Source organism: Pelobates fuscus, chromosome 12 (assembly GCF_036172605.1).
Source record: "Pelobates fuscus isolate aPelFus1 chromosome 12, aPelFus1.pri, whole genome shotgun sequence".
In the NCBI taxonomy this organism is placed as follows: Eukaryota; Metazoa; Chordata; class Amphibia; order Anura; family Pelobatidae; genus Pelobates; species Pelobates fuscus.
In genome coordinates this window covers 80265536-80291072 of record NC_086328.1, presented here as the reverse complement: position 1 = coordinate 80291072, position 25537 = coordinate 80265536, and the positions used below count along the sequence as shown (strand labels likewise).

General features: G+C 42.1%; 9 non-coding genes across 9 annotated transcripts; all 9 read left to right on the top strand.

Annotated features, from left to right (window-relative positions):
* Positions 1 to 240: 240 nt before the first annotated feature.
* TRNAA-UGC (transfer RNA alanine (anticodon UGC)) lies at positions 241 to 312 on the top strand. The gene has a single exon. It is a non-coding gene; the product is annotated as a tRNA-Ala (tRNA).
* Positions 313 to 2743: 2431 nt separating this feature from the next.
* On the top strand, positions 2744 to 2815 carry TRNAA-UGC (transfer RNA alanine (anticodon UGC)). The gene has a single exon. It is a non-coding gene; the product is annotated as a tRNA-Ala (tRNA).
* Positions 2816 to 5204: 2389 nt separating this feature from the next.
* Positions 5205 to 5276, top strand: TRNAQ-CUG (transfer RNA glutamine (anticodon CUG)). The gene has a single exon. It is a non-coding gene; the product is annotated as a tRNA-Gln (tRNA).
* Positions 5277 to 5604: 328 nt separating this feature from the next.
* On the top strand, positions 5605 to 5676 carry TRNAQ-UUG (transfer RNA glutamine (anticodon UUG)). The gene has a single exon. It is a non-coding gene; the product is annotated as a tRNA-Gln (tRNA).
* Positions 5677 to 7704: 2028 nt separating this feature from the next.
* TRNAQ-CUG (transfer RNA glutamine (anticodon CUG)) lies at positions 7705 to 7776 on the top strand. Its single transcript has one exon. It is a non-coding gene; the product is annotated as a tRNA-Gln (tRNA).
* A 213-nt stretch (positions 7777 to 7989) lies between these two features.
* Positions 7990 to 8061, top strand: TRNAQ-UUG (transfer RNA glutamine (anticodon UUG)). Its single transcript has one exon. It is a non-coding gene; the product is annotated as a tRNA-Gln (tRNA).
* A 227-nt stretch (positions 8062 to 8288) lies between these two features.
* Positions 8289 to 8360, top strand: TRNAQ-CUG (transfer RNA glutamine (anticodon CUG)). The gene has a single exon. It is a non-coding gene; the product is annotated as a tRNA-Gln (tRNA).
* Positions 8361 to 16910: 8550 nt separating this feature from the next.
* On the top strand, positions 16911 to 16983 carry TRNAK-UUU (transfer RNA lysine (anticodon UUU)). Its single transcript has one exon. It is a non-coding gene; the product is annotated as a tRNA-Lys (tRNA).
* Positions 16984 to 22393: 5410 nt separating this feature from the next.
* On the top strand, positions 22394 to 22536 carry LOC134579718 (small Cajal body-specific RNA 11). The gene has a single exon (XR_010086257.1). It is a non-coding gene; the product is annotated as a small Cajal body-specific RNA 11 (non-coding RNA).
* The last annotated feature ends 3001 nt before the right edge of the window (positions 22537 to 25537 follow it).

Genomic DNA, 25537 nt, shown 5'->3' with positions numbered 1-25537 from the left:
CATCTTTAATATCCTCATAGACTGTGAGCTAATTTAAGCAGGTCCTTCTTTAGCTCGTGTCTGTTATATTCTGTATGTAAATTACTTGTCAAGTATCCCCATTTTAGATTTTGTAAAGCCATGTAGAATAATAATAATAAGAAGAAGAATTTCACTCTGACAGACGCATAAAAAAACATGCTTAACTGGTTTCATCAAGACTTTGACTTTACTTGAAGGCAGAGTGGAGAGTGTGTCAATGGGGATGTAGCTCAGTGGTAGAGCGCATGCTTTGCATGTATGAGGCCCCGGGTTCAATCCCCGGCATCTCCATTTTTAGCTTTGCTGTTTTTGGAAGGCACAGTGAAAGATCATGCATACGGCATTGTATGAGTACACTATAAAAGGGTAAAAAAAATATTCTCCAACTTGTTTTAACACTTGTTCTGGATACAATTTCATGCAATTCTTCTTATGTAATGCCCCCGCAGTGTTCAAGGGATTTATAATTAGTGTTATTTTATGGTACAATTGTATTGTATGGTGTAAAGAAACCCAAAAGGGACTTTCCTAGACCCGGCAGACATAATCCTGTCTCAAAAGTGCCTCATTCTCGAGCTGTTCGGCACCAGCCATATGACAAACGCCAAAACCCAGTGGTACTTACTGTTTAACCAGGTGGCATTTCCTCTACAAACATGGGATCAGGGCGCTATTTTCCAGGATTAGGCGCTCGAAGACCAGCTTTTAGGGATACAACATGTGTAGGGGTTCATACTGTATTTTGGGGTTATTTTTTTCTGTGACTGACCGCACGGCGCCCCGACTTGGTGCCTCCGCCAGTCGCTGCTTCCTAGCTGTCGCCGAGTACCATGAGCACCGCACCAGACACCATAAGCACCGTAGCTTCTTGGCCACCACAGCTGGGCTGGGGTCTCACTGTCCCTTCTCAGCCTGGACCAAACTCCTGGATCCAGCTCCTAGTGAGTAGACCTTGCCTCCAAGAGAGTATAGCACTGTAGCTCTTACAAGAGCTAGTGATTATAGCAATCCAAAGAACAATCCCAAGAGCAGGGATTACAGCTGGTATAGCTTTCCCCTACAAGCACGAGACAAGGCTCTGTGTTGAGGGTAAACTGGTACTCGTTTATTGGTAACCACAACTGGCCTTATGTGCAGGTCCCCATGCAAGGGGTTTTCTTCAACATATTCCAGGGGCATTCCCCACTGGACCTGAGAGTAGACTATGACCAAGTACATACTGTATTTACATTGGCTCTCAGGTCCAGGACCCTCCCACACAAAACAGGATAATCTCTCCCCTGTGCCTGAGAGATAATTGAGTCAAGCACTGTATTAAACGCAATTATCTCCAGGCACAGAAAACATACATTTTTATAAAACCCCAAAAATACCTTTTAAACACACAAAACCCCCACAAAAGTTACATCCCTTGATAGCGCCGATCTGGGTGACAAACATGTCCCAAAATAACCCAGAACGGTTCAGGGGTTCGGGAATTTCCTGAAAGTCATTATTTGACCAACCGCACACATGGTCCCATGCCCAAAACAGTTCCAGAGAATCAGGGCTTGCAGTCTAGTTCGGTAGTTAAAAAAATGAACATAGTCAATGTTCTTGCCCTGGAGCTTGTTCACCTTGTTCGTGGGAACGTGTCCATCGAACAGTGTCATTCTAAGTTGTGTAGAACCGAACGCAGGTGATCCTGGAAGTCCAGCGGTGTTTGGGAGTTTCAGTGTCCGAAAACAGTTCCATGAACTCGACTACCAAACACCGCTGCCTACGTTCACGGGAACAAGATGGCCACCACCTCGTGGTCGTTCATGCGAACAGCGGCCACCCAGATGAACACTTAGAATACTACGGTGGAAAATGTTACAAACTGTCAATTAGGCTTAGCAAGCTCCCAGGTGGTCTTTAGTTCGTGCTACTGTTTGGGAACCGAACCATATAATCCCAATTGCACTAACAGTCTTTTTAAAGTATTTTAGCCAGGTCTATTGCAGGCGGCCACAGTCCTGAGGCAGGTGGCTGGCAAGCAGGCCCCTCCAAAAACACGTGGCAGAGGCATTTCTGCCACAGTGTCAGCCACCTCTGTGCTGGGAGATAATTAAATATCTCTGCCGAAATCCTTGCGAGCTGTAACAAATTTCTGCTTAGTGAATATAGCCCATTCCCCCAGTAACTTAATGACACACAGTTCTGGGAGTACAACTGTCTTTATTGAGCTAAACTCTGCCTTTTTATGCGCAGACCCCAGCATTGGGGTCTTAATTTTCTGTACGCAGTGCCCGCCCATGCGTCACTGTGTCCGGCAGATAATGGAGTTACTGACCGGTAAACAAACTATCTCCATAGTACAGACAGGACAGCTCCTCTCCGTCCAACGTCAGCTCCCCCGTCCGACGTCAGTGGAGCCGAATGCGCATGCGCGGCAAGGGCCGTGCACGCATTCAAAGTGTCCATAGGAAAGCATTTCTTAATGCTTTCCTATGGACGCTCTGCGCGATGGATGCGAAATTCGCATCCAGCATCGCAGATGCGCCTCTAGTGGCTGTCCGGAAGAAGGCCACTAGCGGCTGGATTAACCCCAAATGTTTCTCTGAAACTGCTATGTTTGCATCTGAAGGGTTAAAACCTGAGGGACCTGAGCTGAAGTGGTCTGGGTGACTATAGTGTCCCTCTAATTGTGGGGATGCTTTAGATGTGGACCTATAGCTCCACAAATTCAGCTCTATACATAGGGGATGTAGCTCAGTGGTAGAGCGCATGCTTTGCATGTATGAGGCCCCGGGTTCAATCCCCGGCATCTCCATGTTTTTTTTTTTTTTCTTTCATAAAATGCTGGTGTTTGCATTAAAGTGAACCTGTTATGAGGAAAACAATCACTCCCATAAAAGTTGAATACACCATATAACCTAATGATGCATAGTATATTCAGTGTAAAATATAAAGATTTACTCACTTTGCTCCTCCCAAAGTCTTCTTTGATTTGCCCTGCTAGGGCCACATCCCCAAGCAGAGCAAGTCTCGTAAGTGACGTTGGCATGCTAGCTTCACATCTTTCCTGAACTTTGAGACATTTACTGAAAACTGGGAGAAAAACCTATTTTTAAATAGGGTTTTCTCCTAATCTGTTTATTTTGCATGTATAAGGCCCCTGCACCTCCATGTTTTAACTTGAAAGAAAGGCTACACTAAATTATATTTAACTAAAAGAACAAAAACAAGTCAAATATAATATATAAAATGTGCTAGTTTACTTTGCAAATATAAATGGTTTTAACAAATGACCCCACCTATCAATCACACCCACAGACACTCACACCCACAGACACACACACACACTCAAATTATTTATATTTGTAACATTTACAAATGTCCACCCAGCCTCCCTACCTGGAGAGCTGGCGTGAACCTGTCCCTGGGGTCCAGTGGGGCTTCAGTGAGGCAGGAGGCTGTATACCGGTCAGACGCGGCGAGGGAGCTGTATTCTTCCAGCTCTGCTCCCTCACGCCGCACGGGCTGTCTAATGATGCCGGGAGCCGTAATATGATGTCATATTCCAGCTCTCTGCATCAGCAAACTGCGCGTTTAGTTTATTTTTAGTGGCGCTGCCTTCCTTTCTTTTTTCTGTACCCCTCTATTTAAAGGCTGTTGTCATGCTTAGTTTGAGAGTTGTAAGATAAGGGAGCTGCAATGGGAGGCAAGTTGAGACAAGTTTATCATTAGATACTTTTGTGGAGTGAGTGGTGGGTGGGAGACTGAGTTACACTGTAAATTAAGAATTCCAGCATGCTAGGGGCTGGCATATGCAATGTATAAAGGGAATTGCTGAGCCCCAAATCATGTGCAAGCTGTACTGGGATTATTACATTTGATTTTATTTTTTCACACGTTTATTACATATGGGGGTAAGTAAACATAATTTAAAAATTCCTGGGAATTGACCGTCCCTGTGCAAGTTATCTTGTTTCCAAATGCAAATGAATGTCACATATGCTGCTTACTGTAATTAAGCTTTTATGGGAAAATGGATCAAATTAAATTTGCTTTCATTACATTGATATTCTTGTTAAACAGCATGTAAATGAGGATTATACTTATGTGAGTTTAGATGTAATTAGAATCTTTTTATATTCGTAAGAATCCATATCATGGAAAGCACTTACAATGAACACAGAAAGGCACATGGTCTTCTTTTGTGTCCAATATGCATGTGCAGGCCCATCAATAGAGGGGTACAGCCGATATGGCTGTACAGGGGGGCACGGCCTTCATTCCCAAAATGTATTTATAATATGCCTCTGTGGGACCCCAGGCCACTACCTGCCTGTATAGTGAACAGGTGGCCCAGTAGACTCCATCTTTAGTCTCACAGGGAGCAGGTCCTCTCCAACTCTTGCAAGCTCTGGATTTCAGAGGGTTGCCGTGGGTTATTCCAGGAATTATTTGACAGTGCTCGCGAGAGCAGAAGACTTACCGAAGGCTGAATATGGAGTTTGCTGGGCATCCACTTCACTATAAAAGCTGCTGGCAGCCTGCACAAAGTCACTGGACCACCGGGTAGTGTAATTTCCCACCTCCCAGGCCACAGGTAAGAGGCTCCTATGCATACTTTATTATTATTATTGCCATTTATATAGCGCCAACAGATTCCGTAGCGCTTTACAATATTATTTACACACACTGCATTCCCTACGGAAACACACACACTACATCCACTACACCAGGGCTGTCCAACCTGCGGCTCCCTAGATGTTGCTGAACTACAACCCCCATTATCCCGTGGCTATCTTTTTAATTGAAAGAATCATAGGAGTTGTAGTTCAGCAACATCTGGGTGGCCGCCGGTTGGACAGCCCTACACTACATCCAGCTCTGCTAGAGTCAGTTTGGCTATTTTTGCTTGACCTTTGTGTATATAACATACAAGCATGCACAGTTACTCATTTTTAATCCTAGCTTATGAGGAAGCTGACAATTTAATGTGTGTCAGTGGCAAATGATTTTTGTTTATTGTTTTACTCTAATTTTTTATTATTTTTTGTATATACCTTATATTAAAATGTATGCATCATTTCTAGTTTGGAGCATCTCTATATTTATATTTTTTTTATATATTTTACATCTGTGTTGGGTGAAAGTAAATGACCTTGTCACTGGTCACATGCTCTGATGTCTATGGAAGCTGTTGTCAGGAAGGTTCCATGGTGTAATGGTTAGCACTCTGGACTCTGAATCCAGCGATCCGAGTTCAAATCTCGGTGGGACCTTACATTTTTGCAAATCTACCAAAGGCATATTTAAAGCGCTACTGTTATTGTATGATGACTGCATAATTTGCAAAGACCCCTGAGGGTGACATTGCCCCAAGAGAGGTAGATAAAGGCGAGTTTTACTAACTGAACTTGTCCATCATTGTCTTTCTGCTGGTCCTAGTACTTTCAGTGAAATTTGAACACCATCAATATGTATATTTTATAAAGATATATATTTAAAAAAAAAAAAGTTGAAGAAACCCTTTCATGGCAGAGTTGTGTTCAATCAAACTGAAAGGTTTTTGCAGTGTTCTGACAACTCATGATTTTGATATTTATGCTTGGTTCCATGGTGTAATGGTTAGCACTCTGGACTTTGAATCCAGCGATCCGAGTTCAAATCTCGGTGGAACCTATAACTTTCTTTTGTTAAGCAACAAAATGTAAGAAAATACTTTTGAATGTTTTTAAGAAAGTCTGAGCTTCTTTCTATTAACCTCTTAAGAATGGCGGGCGTGCTATGCCGTCCTTGGGGACCCGGCTCTAAACTCCGGGGGGGCGGCATAGCACGTCTCCGCCGTCCTTTCTTCTTTCCGGTGTGGGGACTCACCTGGCAGCCCAGGGAGTCCCCCTCCGTCCATTTTGGCCCTTAAATCCTTGTGACAGGTACTCCCCCTGCTGCCTTTAAATAAATAAATAAAAAGATGTTAAAACAGTTTAAAATTAAATTATATATACTTAGATCATATAGATATTATCTAAGTATATATATATATATATATATATATGTATATATATATATATATATATATATATATACACACACATACACTGTCTAAGTGTATTTTAATATTAATATATAATTATAATAATATAAAATAAATAAATATGTAAATACGTTACAAAATTTAATTATTAAATAATTTTACATAATTAGGTCATTTTGTTAATAACAATTTGTGGGACCTGCCTGACAACCCAGGCCAAAAGTCCAGGGAATTTGATTTGCTAGCACTATATTTAAGTCTGAAGACTTCGCTGAAGACTTCGATGAACACAAATATTAGTGTTTCAAAACAGTAAAATGTAGTACAACGATGATATCGTCAGTGAAAGTAAAATATTTTTCACACACAAATGGCACTTACACGGACGATATAATTATTGTAATCCATTTTACTGTTTTGAAACACTAATATTTGTGCTCAGCAAAGTCTCCTGAATATAAAAGTACCTCTCATGTACAGGTTTTGCTGTGTTTTCAAAAGTTACAGAGTCAAATATAAGGCTTGCGTTTAAGTTTTTTCACATTGAAATTCGCCAGATTGGTTACGTTGCCTTTGAGACCATATGGCAGGGGTCCTCAAACTCCGGCCCCCCAGATGTTTCTGAACTACAACTCCCATGATTCTTGGAATTACATAGATAGACAGAGAATCATGGGAGTTGTAGTTCAGCAACATCTGGGGGGCCGGAGTTTGAGGACCCCTGCCGTATGGTATGGTTTAAGACCATACGGTCTCAAAGGCAACGTAACCAATCTGACGAATTTGAATGTGAAAAAACTGAAAAGTGTAACATGCTATATTTGACTCTGTAATTTCCCAAAACATAGGGGGTACTGTTTTACACGTGAGACATCGCTGAATACAAATATGTGTATTTTTATTTTATTGCAGTAAAAGCAAACAGTATTATGACATTCACAGTTAGAATGTCACGTATTCTTATTTTCTCCCATTTGTTAATATTTTATTCATAGTAAATGATGTTTCATACATAAATATTTGATGTTAAATGAAAGCCCTGTTTCCCCTGCATAAAATTATATATAATAAGTGTGCACATATTATGAAAGAGGCGAATTACGCCTGAACAGACATATAGCGCAAATGTGTTTGTTTACGTTTTGTCTTGACTTTTCTTTAACCCCTTAACGCCGTTACAGCGTTCTATGCCGTCGAGGCTTTAAAGGGCTTTAAAGCCGTTGCGGCGGCATAGAACACCGTAACGGCTTAAGCCCCCAGGACCTTCTCTGAAACTGCTATGTTTATAGAAAAAAGGGTTAACCTTAGCTGGACCAGGCAGCCAGACCACTTCATTAAGCTGAAGTGGTCTGGGTGCCTATAGTGGTCCTTTAACATTTTGCTTGACATCTATCATGTTGACATCTACATCTGCACTGTCCAGTCTGGTGTTCTATATTCAGCGTCTGACACAACATTCATATTTTATTTTTCAGCCATTCCAGCAGATATAATTTTTTACTGGCAACTAATAGTTTTAATAAAATTATGCTATTCTGGTTTGCAATATCTGCTTATATTTTCAACTGACCTAGGACTGTTCCACAGCAGTTGTTTTTATTTTTCTAATGTTTTATTGAGCTATTGGATGAAGGTGTATGACAGTTAGTGGTCACATGTTTTCTGGTGTACAGGAAGGTTCCATGGTGTAATGGTTAGCACTCTGGACTCTGAATCCAGCGATCCGAGTTCAAATCTCGGTGGGACCTTAATTTTGCAAATGGACTTTGTAAACAAAGTTCTTACATTTCAAACAAATCACAATTTAGGAATGTATGAGTGAGCAAGTACCGATATCAGTGTAGCCCTTCTTTATTTCCTTGAACATTTTTCTTAATCAACCTGTTACAGTTCAATTACCTTCCATTACATGGAAAGGTATTGTTCAATTATGAAATAACCATGATGAAGTACTATCTTCTGGTTCCATGGTGTAATGGTTAGCACTCTGGACTTTGAATCCAGCGATCCGAGTTCAAATCTCGGTGGAACCTTTTTTTTTTTTATTTTAAATCATTTTTGACAACATTTAATAAAAATGTTCATGTTTTCAAGAAAGTCTGGGCTTCTGTAAATAATTTTAAATAGTCTGTACTTGTGAATAGGGCAATTGACAGTTTCTTATAAAGATGTCTATGCAGCTATTGAAAAAAATAGTTGACTCTTTATTCTCCAGTCTATAGCCACATGCTCAAAGGTCTGTGTCAACTGGCTTCAGGATGGTTCCATGGTGTAATGGTTAGCACTCTGGACTCTGAATCCAGCGATCCGAGTTCAAATCTCGGTGGAACCTTACATTTTGCATATAGAAAATCACTTTGCAAAATAAGATCTTGCAAGGACATGTTTAAAACCACAATCAAATGTTTAATCACAATTAAAAAAAATAGCATATTACCGGACCACTTTAGCAAAAATATTTTTTAAAAATCAAGCATTTACTAGATATATCCCCCCCAAAACATTAATCGAATAGTTTTGCATATTTTCAGAGGGGGGAGGTTCTCCATTCTGTTTTCTGCCTATGTACGGTCTAGTCTGGCATTCTATATACAGTGACACAATATTTTATTTTACTTTATTTTCACAGTAAAACACTGTACCTTTGTTTTAATAATAAAAAAAAAACATCACACCTCCAGACTCTTGACTACTTTTGAGTTCACTTTTAATAATCCTTTCATGTAAAATAGAGCTTCTTATATTTACTCACTGCTTGAGTAACAACCACCACCCCCTGATCCTTCCTTTATAGGCACGTGGAAGATGTTTTGGTAGGAAACCTATTTACTAAAGTGAGAATTCAATGTAAATTGAAAATGTAAGGTAAAACTAGCCAAATTGGACTTATTCTCCAAGTCCGCTATACTTCTATTTCGGCTTCTTTGACCTTAAAATCGAAATTCACTTTGAATTCTCCCTTTAGTGAATAACCCTGTGAGTCTCAGTGGTAAAAGATATGACTTAACCCACCACCGCTCAATATGTACTAAATCCCATGAGACTGAATCTAAGCTTCTCCCTGTAGTATCCATCAACCCCGTTTTTACATTATTTATACTCTCCCTTTCATGTTAATTAACGGCACTGAAAGATAGCTCTGGGCACTCATCTCCATCTCTGGTGGAATGCTTTCTGGTATAAAATACCAGAAACCGTCTTTAAATGGTTTAATGGGAAACATTTCGTCGTAACTGGAAAGCCAAAGTCACCAGTTTTAATTTACAAAGTAATAGAAGTAATAGCTTTACTAGAGTTTATGAGTGAACTTACTTGACCTAAAGACATCATATAAAGTCAACTGTCCTTTTCTGTTTTCCTTTCTACCTTTCTCATTTGTATGGTGTTTTGAAAATCTACATACCTGCTGCTGAGTCATTGTTAGCACTCCCCCCTTCCCCCCTAACATCAGTTTGCATAATCACAGTTTATAGTTCTCAACTCTGCTGTTTTCTTGCCGCATGTTTTGCTTCTTCACTGACGACACCCCACCTCAGGTGCGGGTGGGCCCTGATCACATACCTCAGAATGTCTGAAGTTATGCTTTTTTTGTCTTCAAACTCTAAAGCAGTGGTTTCACAGTGGTTTCCAAACCAGTCTTCAAGGCACATCTACCAGCCCAGCATTTAGAGACTATCCAGATGTGTCTAAGGCGTTTTTAGAAAAAAATGATAATGAAATTCCAACCTAGTCAAAAGATAGACTGAAACAAAGTAAGGAAGTCTGTGTCAGGGTGTGTGTGTATCTGAGTTGGTGTATTTGTGTGTCAGTGTGTGTCCAGTACGTGTATGTTCCAGTGCGTGTATGTTCCAGTGCATGTATCTGTGTCTAGTCACACCTTCATGCATGTGCCTTACACAGCTTTCCTAAACACTTCATGTAAAAATAGATCTACAGGGTATTCACTAAAGTTAGAATCAGAAGTGCATTCAAAGCGAGTATCAAATTTAACCTCTTAGTGACCAGTGTGTCGGGTTCTCTGGGGGCTAAAAGACCTTATTTGGAGGGTGCACATTCCAGTTTTCCAACTTGGAATTTTCTCAGCTGTTCTTCGTGCACCCATGTTCTATTTGGGACATTTTTTCCAGCTAATGTAATTTACCCCCTAGGGTATTTCTGAAAAGTAGACACCCTAGGGTATTTCAAATGGTGGTATTTTAACACTTTCCATGCACTAATTCTACCACCAGTCTTTGTCAAACGTTTGGGTAGTCGTTTTTTTTTTGTTTTTGTTTTTTTTGTCAGGTTTTTATTGAGGTATTTGCACCAAAGACATAGTATACCGTATTACAAGGAGCAAGGAACATATGTAACATCATATACAGCGGTAGCATATGCTATACCTCGTTTCAAAATACAAACTAGGTCCTCAGGGGATAAGTGCAACTCATGCAATGACAGAAATATTAGCAGTTGGTCATGTAGTGAGTAGCCCTGTCAGCTAGAGGTGGTGCTATAAATAGGCTTTAGGAGACAACAGGTTTGCAGCCTTAAGTATTGCCACGCTGTACAGGTGGTGGCTGCAGCTTCATAGGGTCCTGATTGTATACTGGTGTTGTTCGCATGAGTTTTCCTCTTTTTTTTTTCCTCTCTCTGTCCTTGGCTTAGCTTTGATAGTCTGATATTAAAGCCAGTTATAGTGCATGAGATATGGCAGGTTAGTGTATGTGTTTTGGTTATTTTTGAAGGTGGGGCGCATAGGTCCCGCGTTATCAAGTGTTGCAAGCTGTTGTTAAATTAACCCCTTAGTGACCAGACGGTGTTTCAATTTTCTTACCATTAACGACCAGGGCTGTTTTTTAAATTTCTGCTTTGTTTGTGTTTAGCTTTAATTTTCCTCTTACTCATATACTGTTCCCACACATATTATATACAGTTTTTCTTGCCATTAAATGTTCTTTCTAAAGATACCAATATTTTCATCATATCATATAATTTACTATAAAAAAAGTATAAATAAAGTATAAAACACACCTTTTCTAACTTTGATTCCCAAAATCTGTTACGCATCTACAACCACCCAAAAACACCCATGCTAAATAGTTCCTAAAATTTGTCCTGAGTTTAGAAATACCCAATGTCAGGGCCGCCATCAGGGGGTGACCGGTTGTCACGGGTCCCGGCGGTCCTGGGGGGCCCGGGCTGCTCTGGCAGTCCTGGGCCCCACTTTCCCTCTCTGCACACATAGATAGCGAATATCGCGATCTATGCGTGCAGCCGCGGGCCCCCGGCTCCCCGTTACCGCAGAGGGGGCCCAGCACACTGCCTCTTCTCTTCTCTCTTCTAATAACTCTCGCGAGACCCAGTTGCCATGGCAACACTCCGCGGGTCTCGCGAGACTTATTAGAAGAGAGAAGAGGAGAAGCTGTGTGCTGCCTGGGCCCCCTCTGCGGTAACAGGGAGCCGTGAGGGCCCCCACCGGACCACCAGGGATGGAATCTCCCCCTCCCTGGACCAGGTAAGCAGGGAGGGGGGAGAAACAATTTAATTAAATTTAAATCTTTTTTTTAATTATGTGAAAATGCCCCTTCCTCCCCCTCCCCCTCAGATTGCACATTTACACACACACACACACACACACTACATACACTGACACAACACACACACGCACTACATGCACTGACACAACACAACACACACACACACTACATACACTGACACAACACACACTACATACACTGACACAAAACACACACACACTACATACACTAACACAACACACACACTACATACACTGACACAACACACACACACACACTGCATACACTGGCACAACACACACACACTACATACACTAACACAACACACACACTACATACACTGACACAACACACACACACTGCATACACCAACACAACACACACTCTGCATACACTAACACAACACACACTCTGCATACACTGACACAACACACACTGCATACACTAATACAACACACACTGCATACACTAACACACACACTGCATACACTAATACAACATGCACACTGCATACATTAACACACACACTGCATACACTAACACAACACACATACTGCATACACTAGCACAACACACACTGCATAAACTAACACACACACTGCATACACTAATACAATACACACACTGCATTCACTAATACAACATGCACTCTGCATACACTACACACTAACACACTCACTGCATACACTATACTGACACACACTCTGCATTCGCAACACATGAACACACTCTGCATTCACTACACTAACACACACTCTGCATCCGCTACACACTAACACACTCTCTGCATTTACTACACATTAACACTCTGCATTCACTACACTAACACACACTCTGCATCCGCTACACACTAACACACACTCTGCATCCGCTACACACTAACACACACTCTGCATCTGCTACACACTAACACTCTGCATTCACTACACTAACACACACTTTGCATCCGCTACACACTAACACACACTCTGCATCTGCTACACACTAACACACTCTCTGCATTCACTACACATTAACACACTCTCTGCATTCACTACACATTAACACACACTCTGCATTCACAACAAATTTACACACACACTACATTCATTACACTGACACACTCTGCATTCACTACACCCTAACACACACTCTGCATTTATTACACACTAACACACACTCTGCATTCACTAAACAATGCACACACTCTGGATTCACTATACTGACACACACTCTGCATTCACTACACTAACATACACTCTGCATCAACTGTACACACAGCATCCACTACACAAACATCCTGTATTCACAGTACACACAATACAGCCACCACAAATTGAAACACTCTGCATTCACTATACACAGACACTGCGTCTAATACACACACTACATCCACTACAGACACTGCATCCACTAAACACATTTCATCTAGTACATACAAACACTACATCCACTACACAAACACACACTACATCACTGTACACACACTACATCCACTACTCAAACACACTCTGCATCCGCTACACACTAAAACACCCTCTGCATTCACTACTCATTAAGACACTGGATTCACTACACTAACACACACTCTGCATCCGCTACACACTAACACACTCTCTGCATTCACTACACATTACCACACACTCTGCATTCACTAAACATTTACACACACTCTGCATTCACTGCACTAACACACACACTACATTCATTACACTGACACACTCTGCATTCACTACACACTAACACACACTCTGCATTCATTACAAACTAACACACACTCTGCATTCATTACACACTAACACACACTCTGCATTCACTAAACTATGCACACACTCTGGATTCACTATACTGACACACACTCTGCATTAACTGTACACACAGCATCCACTACACAAACATCCTGTATTCACAGTACACACACTACATCCAACACAAATTGAAACACTCTGCATTCACTATACACAGACACTGCGTCTAATACACACACTACATCCACTACAGACACTGTATCCACTAAACACATTTCATCTAGTACATACAAACACTGCATCCACTAGACAAACACACACTACATCACTGTACACACACTACATCAAACACTACTCAAACACACTCTTCGTTCACTATACACACTGCATCCGCTACACAAACACACACTCTGCATTCACTGCACAAACAGTATCTAAAACACACAAACACTACATCCATTACACACATTCTAATTCACTTCCACTATACACACCACATTCAGTCCTGCATCATTGTCAGCGGACTAGGTAGGGCGTGGGCGGGCCCGGGAGAGAGGGGGTGGGGGGGGGCCCAGACCTTGTGCTTTGTCACGGGCCCCAAAATTTCTGATGGAAGCCCTGCCCAATGTTAACATGTTCTTAGCTTTTTTTGCAAGTTATAGGGCAAAAAGTACAAGTAGCACTTTGCTATTTCCAATCCATTTGTTTTCAAAATTAATGCTTAAGTTACATTGTAATCCCCGAATAACCCTTCACTTGTATATATTTTTATTATTTTTTATTTTAATTTTTTTTATTCTTTATTTTAGTAGTGCATAGATGGTAAACAAGCATTGTACAGCATGACATAGGTAGTTAATATGATAAGGTAAGTTGCGTGTACATAACAGGTCATGTGAAGAGGCTTGCACTTTTTTTTATATAGAGATCAGTCCAGAAGCAGGCCATATAAACATGAGTAATACATTGAACAAGTGTAGAAGCGTGCGTGATATGTATGTCAAGAAGAATGCTCATTTTGACAGAGTACTAAACAAGAGTATGTAGTCGTTCACTCTAGAGCTATTGTAAAGAATCATAGGTAATATGTTAGAGGTTAGGACACGTTTTAAGTGTATACTTTCAACAGCACAAGGGCATGGGCTGGGGTGCAGGTGTCCTATAGCCCACTAGACTTTGTATTTCAGCTTCAGCCCACCCCAACCCGACAGAGGATAGGTAAGAGTCCCAAAGTCCCCAGTAGGGCTCCCCTCCTGCCCCAGACCTTGTAACTTGACTCGTTGGCTGCCAGGGTTGCGTTGTGGAGCTTGGTGGAGTAGTCAGCCCTGTCTCGTGCTTAGGAGAGAGTCTTTATAGACTTGTCAAAGGTTTGTGGTCTGGTGTGTTTCTGGGTTGGCCCCGGTGAGTTCAGCTGATGGGCCCTGTAGATCCGTCACGTGGGTCTGGGTTGGTGCCTTGTGACTCTTTGTGTGTGCCTTGGGGGTAGTCCTCTGGAGGGCCTGGGAGCTTTCATCCATTGGTGGCACGTCCTGGGACCTGCGGCCTACGGCGGCCCTGGTGTCGGGTGTGCCGAGTTGGTGCAGGCAGCGTCCTGTGCCCGGCTCTTGGCAGGCCCTTTCACCGGTCGTATTTGAGCCGTCTTGCCTCCCGGCTGTGTACTGACCGTATGTGCAGTGCATCGCTGCTGCAGTCTCCACCAGAAGCGATTAAATATTTTATCTAACTTCGCCTGGGTATCTGCGGCATAGTCATATGGCCACCCCTGCTCCAGGTCCTTGCCTCGTCCGACCTCCGCCATCTTTGAGCGTCGGGATTGATTCAGTGTCTTCTCGCTGTACGTTTTTAAATGGTATATTATGGTAGGGGTTCATTTCTGGGCTGCCATACCGTCTCGAAATCTACATAGCCAATCTGGCAAATAGCAATTTACAAAAACAAAAATTGGCAAATCTTATGTTTGACCCTGTAACTTTCCAAATCACCATAAAACCTGTACTTGAGGGGTACTGTTGTACTCGTGAGACATTACCCTGCACAAATATGAGTGTTTTAGAGCAGTAAAATGAATTATACTGATAATATCATCAGTGAAATGGCAGTTTATGTGTGAAAAATGCAAAAAAAACAAATATAAATGCTAATTTTGGCCAGGGTTTGTGACTAAGTGACAATACCATGGGTTGTCTACTTTAACAAATGGTATGCCATGATGGGGTTAATTTTCATTCCTGGGCTGCTATACGGTCTCAAAGGCAACAGAGGCCAAGCAAACGAATCGGGCAAATTTCAATATGCAAACATGGAAAAGAGGAAAGCCTTACATTTGACCCCTGTAAGTTTGCCAAAAAAACATAAAACCTGAACATTGGGGGCACAATTGTACTCGGGAGATGTTTCTGAACACATATTGGGGTTTTCTTTGTCAGTAATACTTAACAGGAACTGAGAATCCATGCCTTAAGTACAATGTGAGAGAAAAACAACATTAAAAATTACTACCCGAAAGCTTGACAAAGACTGGTGGTAGAATAAGTGCATGGAAAGTGTTAAAATACCATGATTTGAAATACCCTAGGGTTTCTACTTTTCAAAAATATATGGTTTGATGGGGGTAAATTACATTGGTCAGCTTTAAAAATGTCCCAAATGGGACATGGGTGCATGATGACCAGCTGTGAAAATTCCAGGTTGGAAAACTGGAATGCGCAACCTCCAAATAAGGTCTTTTAGCCCCCAGAGAACCCGACACACCTATACATGGGTGGTATCACTGTACTCGGGAGATGTTGATGAACACATATTGGGGTGTTCTTTGACAGTAACCCTTAAAGTTATCAGTACATGTATTCTTAAATTGCTAAGTATGTCAAAAAAATCAGCAATTATTTTTTTTTTTTTCAATTTGGCATAGATTGCTGGTAAAATGGTTGCATGAAAAGAGTCAAAATACCCCATGTTTAATACCATAGGTTGTCTTCTTTTAAAAATTATATACATGTGAAGAGTTTTTCAGGGATTCCTGACAGATATCAGTGTTACAATGTAACTACTAATTTTGAAAAAAAAAAAGGAAAAGGGTTTGGAAATAGCAAAATGCTAGTTGTACTTAATGCCCTATAACTTGCAAAATAAAAGCTAAGAACATGTTAACATTGGGCATTTCTAAACTCAGAACAAAATTTAGAAACTATTTAGCACGTGTTTTGTAGATGCGTAACAGATTTTGGGGGTCAAAGTTGGAAAAAGTGTTTTTTTTTTTTAAATTTCATCATATTTTATCATTTTTTTTATAGTAAATTATAAGATATGATGAAAATAATGGTATTAGAAATACTATTTAATGGCGAGAAAACTGTGTATAATATGTGTGGGTACAGTAAACGAATAAGAGGATAATCACAGCTAAACACAAACACCGTAGAAATGTAAAAACAGCCCTGGTCCTTAACGGTAAGAATTTTTTTTAAAACGGTGTGGTCTCGAAGGGTTTAAAAAAGTTGTTGGGGCTCCCTTGATGCTGCGTATCTCTGTCTCCTACCACTACCCTAATCCTACCTTTTTTCTATTTGAAAGTATAAGTTCAGTATTACCACCAGTTTTTGCACGAATTGACTGGTTGTCTCATTGTATAAAGGAGCCCGGATAGCTCAGTCGGTAGAGCATCAGACTTTTAATCTGAGGGTCCAGGGTTCAAGTCCCTGTTCGGGCGCTCCTCATATTTTTATCACTTTTAAAAAATAAAAAATGACCAGAGATTGTCACAGTGAGATATACTATAAAACAAAACAATGAGGATGTGTGGTGACTAAAATTAACATTTAACATAATATTAAGGACACCTTCAGGACGGAGTCAATAGTGCACGTTCTGATCAAAACAAAACGTAAACAAAAACTAGAATTTGCGTTATATGTCTGTTCACCCGTAGTTCCCCTCTTTCAAATTATATGCACCCACACTTATTATATATAATTTTGTTCAGGAGAAACAGGGCTTTAATTTATCATTAACTATTCATATATGGAACATAATTTATTATGAATAACATTTTTTAAAAATGTGAGAAAATAAGATTTTTTTTAAAATTTGCATTTCCGTCTGACATTTTAACTGTGAATTTCATAATACTGTTAGGTTTTACTGCAAAAAAATGCACATATTTGTAATCAGCGATGTGTCACGAGTACAACAGTACCCCCCATTAACAGGTTTTATGTTGTTTTGGAAAGTTACAGGGTCAAATATAGAACATTCCATTTTCAAATTGAAATTTTCCAGATTAGTAATGTTACCTTTGAGACGGTGTGGTAGTCAGGAATGAGAATTACCCCCATAATGGCATAGCATTTGAAAAAGTAGACAAGCCAAGGTATTGAAAGTGGGGTATGTTTAGTCTTTTTTAGTAGCCACTTAGCCACTTAGTCACAAATTACTTTTATGTAATTATATGTATTTATCTATATATATATATATATTTGCGGTTATTTGCATTTTATATATAGATAGATATATATAGAATGTCATTCTAAGTGTATTTTGTTACCAATATATATATATTAATAACAAAATACAGTTAGAATGAAATTACATATGTATATATAATTTATATTAAATTTTGTTTCAATATTTTATTTATTAATTTTATTATTTTATTTATTTATTATTGTAATTATACGTATTTATATATATAATATATGTATATATATCTATTATATATATAATATATGTATATTATATATATGTAACGTCATTCTAAGTGTATTTTAATACTAATATATGTACTTATATTAGTATTAAAATACACTATGTATGACGTTAAATATATATAATATACATATATAATATACATATATATTATATATATAATACAAAAATGATGGGAGTTGCACTCCAGCTCTCCTTCAGTTTCTGCCCGGTGCTCAGCTGCACAAACGTATAGAATTCAAAGAAAGCCAGCACTCAAGGACTTTTGTGTTGCAAAGGTAAGAAGACCTTTTTAATCCAATAGATCGAGAGGTCGACGTTTCAGTCTACCGTTGTGGACTTTCATCAGGACATAAAATACATTATACAATATTCAACTTAAATAAGAAAATACTAACTTACCAAACCACCTCCACCTGTGTGCTGGCGTGGTCCGTTCCCCATCGCGCATGCGTGTCTATCCGCTCAACCCCTTCCGGTGTGATAGTGCAGCCTCTCCATCACCATGGTGACTGGTAAACAGATCCGTGTTTACATGATCCTATGTAACGTGACAAGTGATTAGTGCTAATAGCTCAGCTCAAACTTAGTGTCGAGCTGTCATAAAGAGATCAAGTGAATCTGCTTATGATCTACTATATAGATCGAGAACTCAGCAATATAGACATATAAGCATGTCTGTGAATCCATGCTTCTAAAGTGCTATGTGCAAAAATACACTATATCTATTCCTATATAAGTACACATCACAGTGTATATACTAAAGTGTGTAGTGAGAAGAAAGGTAAATATTCATTTACCAAAAAATACAAAGAGTGCAAGTGCTCTGATATATTTAGAAACCGTGCAGTGCTGTGATAACCTCTTAAAGTGACATGTGCCTAAATTTACATGTAATCCAACTCTTAGATATAACATAAGGAGGGAAGACACTTTGCTAATATGGGGTTGCAGTGTGACATAATATGCAATCACTACCTACACTATGCTTAATATATTAAAAATATGATAGTCTACTGCACAACAGTGTAATTCCCAGATTTAAGAGTTATAATCAAAATCCCGTAAGGGGATTCTTTATAGATTAATTTATCTACTTATATCATGACGATTATTTGTATACTCACTGATCTAAGTATGGACACTGAAAGGCGATTGGAGCAATGGTCCCTCAAATGGATCCATGTACTCATAATAAAGACGCCTACAGTATGGTCCATATGGGATCCTCTCGGGATATACACTGTAAATAGGACTTATCTTACGTCTTTGAAGACCCATACTGAGGACTTATCTTACGTCTTTGAAGACCCATACTGACAACATTCTGAAGGAACATCGAGTTAGACATAGTAATATGTCTAGAGCTCAACGTAACCTCATACAGAGTCTAGCTAATGATCCATCCATCTATTGTATTGATACCTGCGGACAAAGGAGGTGGGATGGTGCTTCTTACTTATGAGGACTATGCATCGGAAATTAATAGACAATTGGCAGACCATAATACCTACACTCTTTTGAACAATGATCCAACCTCTACAGTGATGCACAAAATTGAAGATACTCTTGTTACAGGACTACGAGCAGGATACATAGAATTGGACTTATTCAACTTTTTGAAGAAAAGTAACCCTAGAACGCCAATTATATACACACTGCCCAAAATACACAAGAGTCTGCAGTCCCCACCTGGACGTCCGATAGTTTCTGCTATTGATGGGGTACTAGAGCCCATTGCTAAGTACCTAGATTTTCTATTTAAAGATCCGGTCGAGCATCTACCAACGTGTATTAAAGGGACACTATAGTCACCTGAACAACTTCAGCTTAATGAGGTTGTTTAGGTGAGTGCTACAGCTACCCGGAGCCTTTTTCTTGTAAGCACTGTATTTTCTGAGAAAATGCAGTGTTTACATTGGAAGCTTGGAACACCTCTTGTTGCAGTCAATCAGACGGCCACCAGAGGGACTTCCGAGTTCAGAGGCCCTAAAAAGGCCTCTCGTCCGATGCATTCTGGGTGAATGCATCAGACGGGCTATCAGCACACAAAGCACTGTGAACGCGCTTTGTGTGCTGACAGCCTGTCAGCACTGCTGTGGGCGTGGCTTCAGCTGACAGCTGAAGCCCGAACCCACAGGGATGCTGTCTGGCCACAATAGTGGTAGAAGGGAGGGGGGGGACGGACCTACTCTCCTCCCCCCCCCCCCCCGGCCCCCACCCCTGAGCGGTGAGTGGGGGCCCTAAAAATAAGGGTGGCACATACTGCCCCCCCGGCCCCCACCCCTGTGCGGCGGGTGGGGGCACTAAAATTATCAATAAGGGGGGACCTATTGTCCCCCCCGGCCCCCACCCCTGTGCGGTGGGTGGGGGCCTTAAAATAAAAAATAAGGGGGGGACATACTGCCCCCCCCCCCGGCCCCCACCCCTGTGCGGCGGGTGGGGGCCCTAAAATTCACAATAAGGGGGGGGGGCCTACTGCCCCCCCTCCCCGGCCCCCACCCCTGAGCGGTGGGTGGGGGCCCTAAAATTCACAATAAGGGGGGGGACCTACTGCCCCCCCCCCCCGGCCCCCACCCCTGAGCGGTGGGTGGGGGCCCTAAAATTCACAATAGGGGGGGGACCTACTGTCCCCCCCCGGCCCCCACCCCTGTGCGGCGGGTGGGGGCCCTAAAATTCACAATAAGGGGGGGGACCTACTGCCCCCCCCCCCGGCCCCCACCCCTGAGCGGTGGGTGGGGGCCCTAAAATTATCAATAGGGGGGGACCTATTGTCCCCCCCCGGCCCCCACCCCTGAGCGGTGGGTGGGGGCCCTAAATACAAAGGGGGTGGGGACCCTAGTTAACCCTCTCTCCCCCCCCCCCCCCCCCCCCAAAAAAAAACTTATCTCCCTACCTACCCCCTCACCCTAAAAATAATGAGGGGGGACCCTTTAACTAAAAACCTGTAAAGAAAAAAAAAATAAGATAAAAACAACTTACCATTCGATGTTTTCTTGCTTCTAAAATCTTCTTTCTTCAGCCCCAAAAAAGGCCAAATAAAAATCCATAATAACCGACGCAATAAAAAAAAAAAAAAAAAACCCGAGCGCAAAAAAAATAATCCATCTTCACCCATGGAGGGCTCCGCGCAGACTGAGCTCCGCAGGGCGGGGGAAGGCTTATAAAGCCTTGCCCCGCCCTGCAATTAGGCTAAGAACACTCTGATTGGTGGGTTTAAGCCAATCAGAGTGCTCTTTGTCATTTTACAAGCGTGGGAAAGTTCTTTGGAATTTTCCCACGCTTGTAAAATGACACAGAGCAATGTGATTGGATGGCTTGAAATCCATCCAATCACAGTGCTCTTTGTCATTTTACAAGCGTGGGAAAGTTCTTTGGAATTTTCCCACGCTTGTAAAATGACACAGAGCACTGTGATTGGATGGATTTCAAGCCATCCAATCACATTGCTCTGTGTCATTTTACAAGCGTGGGAAAATTCCAAAGAACTTTCCCACGCTTGTAAAATGACACAGAGCACGGTGATTGGATGGCTTGAAATCCATCCAATCACAGTGCTCTTTGTCATTTTACAAGCGTGGGAAAATTCCAAAGAACTTTCCCACGCTTGTAAAATGACACAGAGCACTGTGATTGGATGGCTTGAAATCCATCCAATCACAGTGCTCTTTGTCATTTTACAAGCGTGGGAAAATTCCAAAGAACTTTCCCACGCTTGTAAAATGACACAGAGCACGGTGATTGGATGGCTTGAAATCCATCCAATCACAGTGCTCTTTGTCATTTTACAAGCGTGGGAAAATTCCAAAGAACTTTCCCACGCTTGTAAAATGACACAGAGCACTGTGATTGGATGGCTTGAAATCCATCCAATCACAGTGCTCTTTGTCATTTTACAAGCGTGGGAAAATTCCAAAGAACTTTCCCACGCTTGTAAAATGACACAGAGCACTGTGATTGGATGGCTTGAAATCCATCCAATCACAGTGCTCTGTGTCATTTTACAAGCGTGGGAAAATTCCAAAGAACTTTCCCACGCTTGTAAAATGACAAAGAAACCCACCAATCAGAGTGTTCTTAGCCTAATTGCAGGGCGGGGCAAGGCTTTATAAGCCTTCCCCCGCCCTGCGGAGCTCAGTCTGCGCGGAGCCCTCCATGGGTGAAGATGGATTATTTTTTTTTGCGCTCGGTTTTTTTTTTTTTTTTTTTAATTGCGTCGGTTATTATGGATTTTTATTTGGCCTTTTTTGGGGCTGAAGAAAGAAGATTTTAGAAGAAAGAAAACATCGAATGGTAAGTTGATTTTATCTAATTTTTTTTACAGGTTTTTAGTTAATGGTCCCCCCTCATTATTTTTAGGGTGAGGGGGGTAGGTAGGGAGATATTTTTTTTTGGGGGGGGGAGGGTTAACTAGGGTCCCCCCCCCTTTGTATTTAGGGCCCCCACCCACCGCTCAGGGGTGGGGGCCGGGGGGGGGGGACAGTAGGTCCCCCCCCCTTATTGATAATTTTAGGGCCCCCACCCGCCGCACAGGGGTGGGGGCCGGGGGGGGGACAGTAGGTCCCCCCCCTTATTGATCATTTTAGGGCCCCCACCCGCCGCTCAGGGGTGGGGGCCGGGGGGGGGGACAGTAGGTCCCCCCCCTTATTGATCATTTTAGGGCCCCCACCCGCCGCTCAGGGGTGGGGGCCGGGGGGGGGGACAGTAGGTCCCACCCCTTATTGATCATTTTAGGGCCCCCACCCGCCGCACAGGGGTGGGGGCCGGGGGGGGGACAGTAGGTCCCCCCCCTTACTGATCATTTTAGGGCCCCCACCCGCCGCTCAGGGGTGGGGGCCGGGGGGGGGCAGTAGGTCCCCCCCCTCATTGATAATTGTAGGGCCCCCACCCGCCGCTCAGGGGTGGGGGCCGGGGGGGGACAGTAGGTCCCCCCCTCATTGATAATTTTAGGGCCCCCACCCGCCGCACAGGGGTGGGGGCCGGGGGGGGGGACAGTAGGTCCCCCCCCCCTCATTGATAATTTTAGGGCCCCCACCCGCCGCACAGGGGTGGGGGCCGGGGGGGGACAGTAGGTCCCCCCCTCATTGATAATTTTAGGGCCCCCACCCGCCGCACAGGGGTGGGGGCCGGGGGGGGGACAGTAGGTCCCCCCCCTCATTGATAATTTTAGGGCCCCCACCCGCCGCACAGGGCGGGTGGGGGCCCTAAATTATTATTGATAATTTTAGAAAGCGAGCTGAGCTGTCAGTCAGACAGCTCAGCTCGCGAACGCGCATTCCGCGCACATGCGCGGTAAAGCGCTCAGGTTCTTCATAGGGCGGCATTCAATGCCGCTCTATGAAGAACGCGATTGGTCCAGCGCGAAGCCGTCCCATTGGGCCCCGCGATTTCGTCATTTTGACGAAAAAGGGGGCGCGGCCTAGCGGGGAGCTCGGCGCTGGAACGGAGGTAAGTTTTTAATATAAAAACACCGATTTTTTTTTTTTAATGAATGAAAGTTCATATAAAAGCAAGAAGGAAGGCTGGGGGACCTGTCTTTCTTGCTTTTATATGGTGACTATAGAGTCCCTTTAAGGACACACAGGATTTGATCAACAAATTGAAGAAAATCCAACAAATCCCTACAAACCTGGTGTTAATTACATTAGATGTGCAAAGCCTTTACACTGCAATCCCTCATGAGGAAGGCGTAGAAGCAATGAGACAAATACTATCAGAGTCATATTTTTACAAGGGTCCTCCCATAGAATTTATCATGGAATTGCTTATGCTCACTCTACAACTCAATTACTTCAGATTCGAAACTCGGTGGTATATGCAACGCTCAGGAACATCGATTGGCGCAGCAATGGCGCCGATGTATGCAAATGCATACATGCATATATTTGAGAAAGAACACATTTTGCATCCATATACAGAACAGATGGTACAATACGTACGATTAATCGACAATATTTTGATCCTTTGGAAGGGCTCGGTTGCTGAGGCTGAACAGTTTGTGAAAGACATTAACAGCTCACCCAGTCCCATTAAAATCACGGCCAATATCAACGATACAACTGTACAATATTTGGATCTGGAGATCTTCATCAGAGATAGCAAAATAGAGTACCAACTGTACTCAAAGCCCACGGATAGGAATACCATACTTCATTTTAAGAGTGCACACCCTGAACATAGTAAACAATCTCTACCATATACCCAGTTCCTAAGGGTATTTCGAAATAATTCCCTTGTTGAACGGGTCGAAAACCAAGTGGACATCATGTACAACAAATTCCTCACGAGGGGGTACAACCGACACATACTGGATGCAGCTTTACATAAAGCAAGATTGGAAATGGCAAATACTACGAGTACCCAGCAACAACTAAAGACACCTAGAGTGACTTTCTCAATGAAGTTTAATTCAGCTAGTACCAAACTTGTTCAAGCCGTGAGGGGTAATTGGAACATCCTAACGGGAGATCCAACCTTGCCAGCAGTATTCTCTCAGAACCCGATGATATGCTACAAGAGGGAGAAAAACTTGCGAGACTTGTTAGTCCGCACTGATCCGGAACAGAGCTATCTGCGAGATCAGAGTAAATTCCTCAATCCGGGATGCTTTCGCTGTCTAGGATGCGTGACGTGTGGGCGTCTCATCCCCACTAAATCTTTTTTCCATCCACATACTCAGAGAAAATATTTGATTAGACACCGTATTTCATGTAAAACCGACCACGTAATTTACAAACTCTCATGTCCCTGTGGATTAAGTTACGTTGGGAAAACAGACACACAACTTTGTGAAAGAATAAGGGGGCATCGATTGAGTATACGAACAGTGATTAGAGATGGCCGCACTGACAAACCAGTGGCACGCCATTTCCTTGAACAGAAACATCCATTGACAACACTCAAGTGTATTGCCATCGATCATATCCCAATATCCAGAAGAGGAGGAGATCGATACACTGCATTGTTGCAAAGAGAGGCATTTTGGATCCGAGAACTGAATACCATGGCCCCTTTGGGCCTCAATGAAAAATTGACATTTATATAATTTATCTAAGTTGTTGGATGAGTTTCCACATTGATTTTATTTTTTATCTCTGCACATATATTTACAGTGTATATCCCCAGAGGATCCCATATGGACCATACTGTAGGCGTCTTTATTATGAGTACATGGATCCATTTGAGGGACCATTGCTCCAATCGCCTTTCAGTGTCCATACGTAGGTCAGTGAGTATACAAATAATCGTCATGATATAAGTAGATAAATTAATCTATAAGGAATCCCCTTACGGGATTTTGATTATAACTCTTAAATCTGGGAATTACACTGTTGTGCAGTAGACTATCATATTTTTAATATATTAAGCATAGTGTAGGTAGTGATTGCATATTATGTCACACTGCAACCCCATATTAGCAAAGTGTCTTCCCTCCTTATGTTATATCTAAGAGTTGGATTACATGTAAATTTAGGCACATGTCACTTTAAGAGGTTATCACAGCACTGCACGGTTTCTAAATATATCAGAGCACTTGCACTCTTTGTATTTTTTGGTAA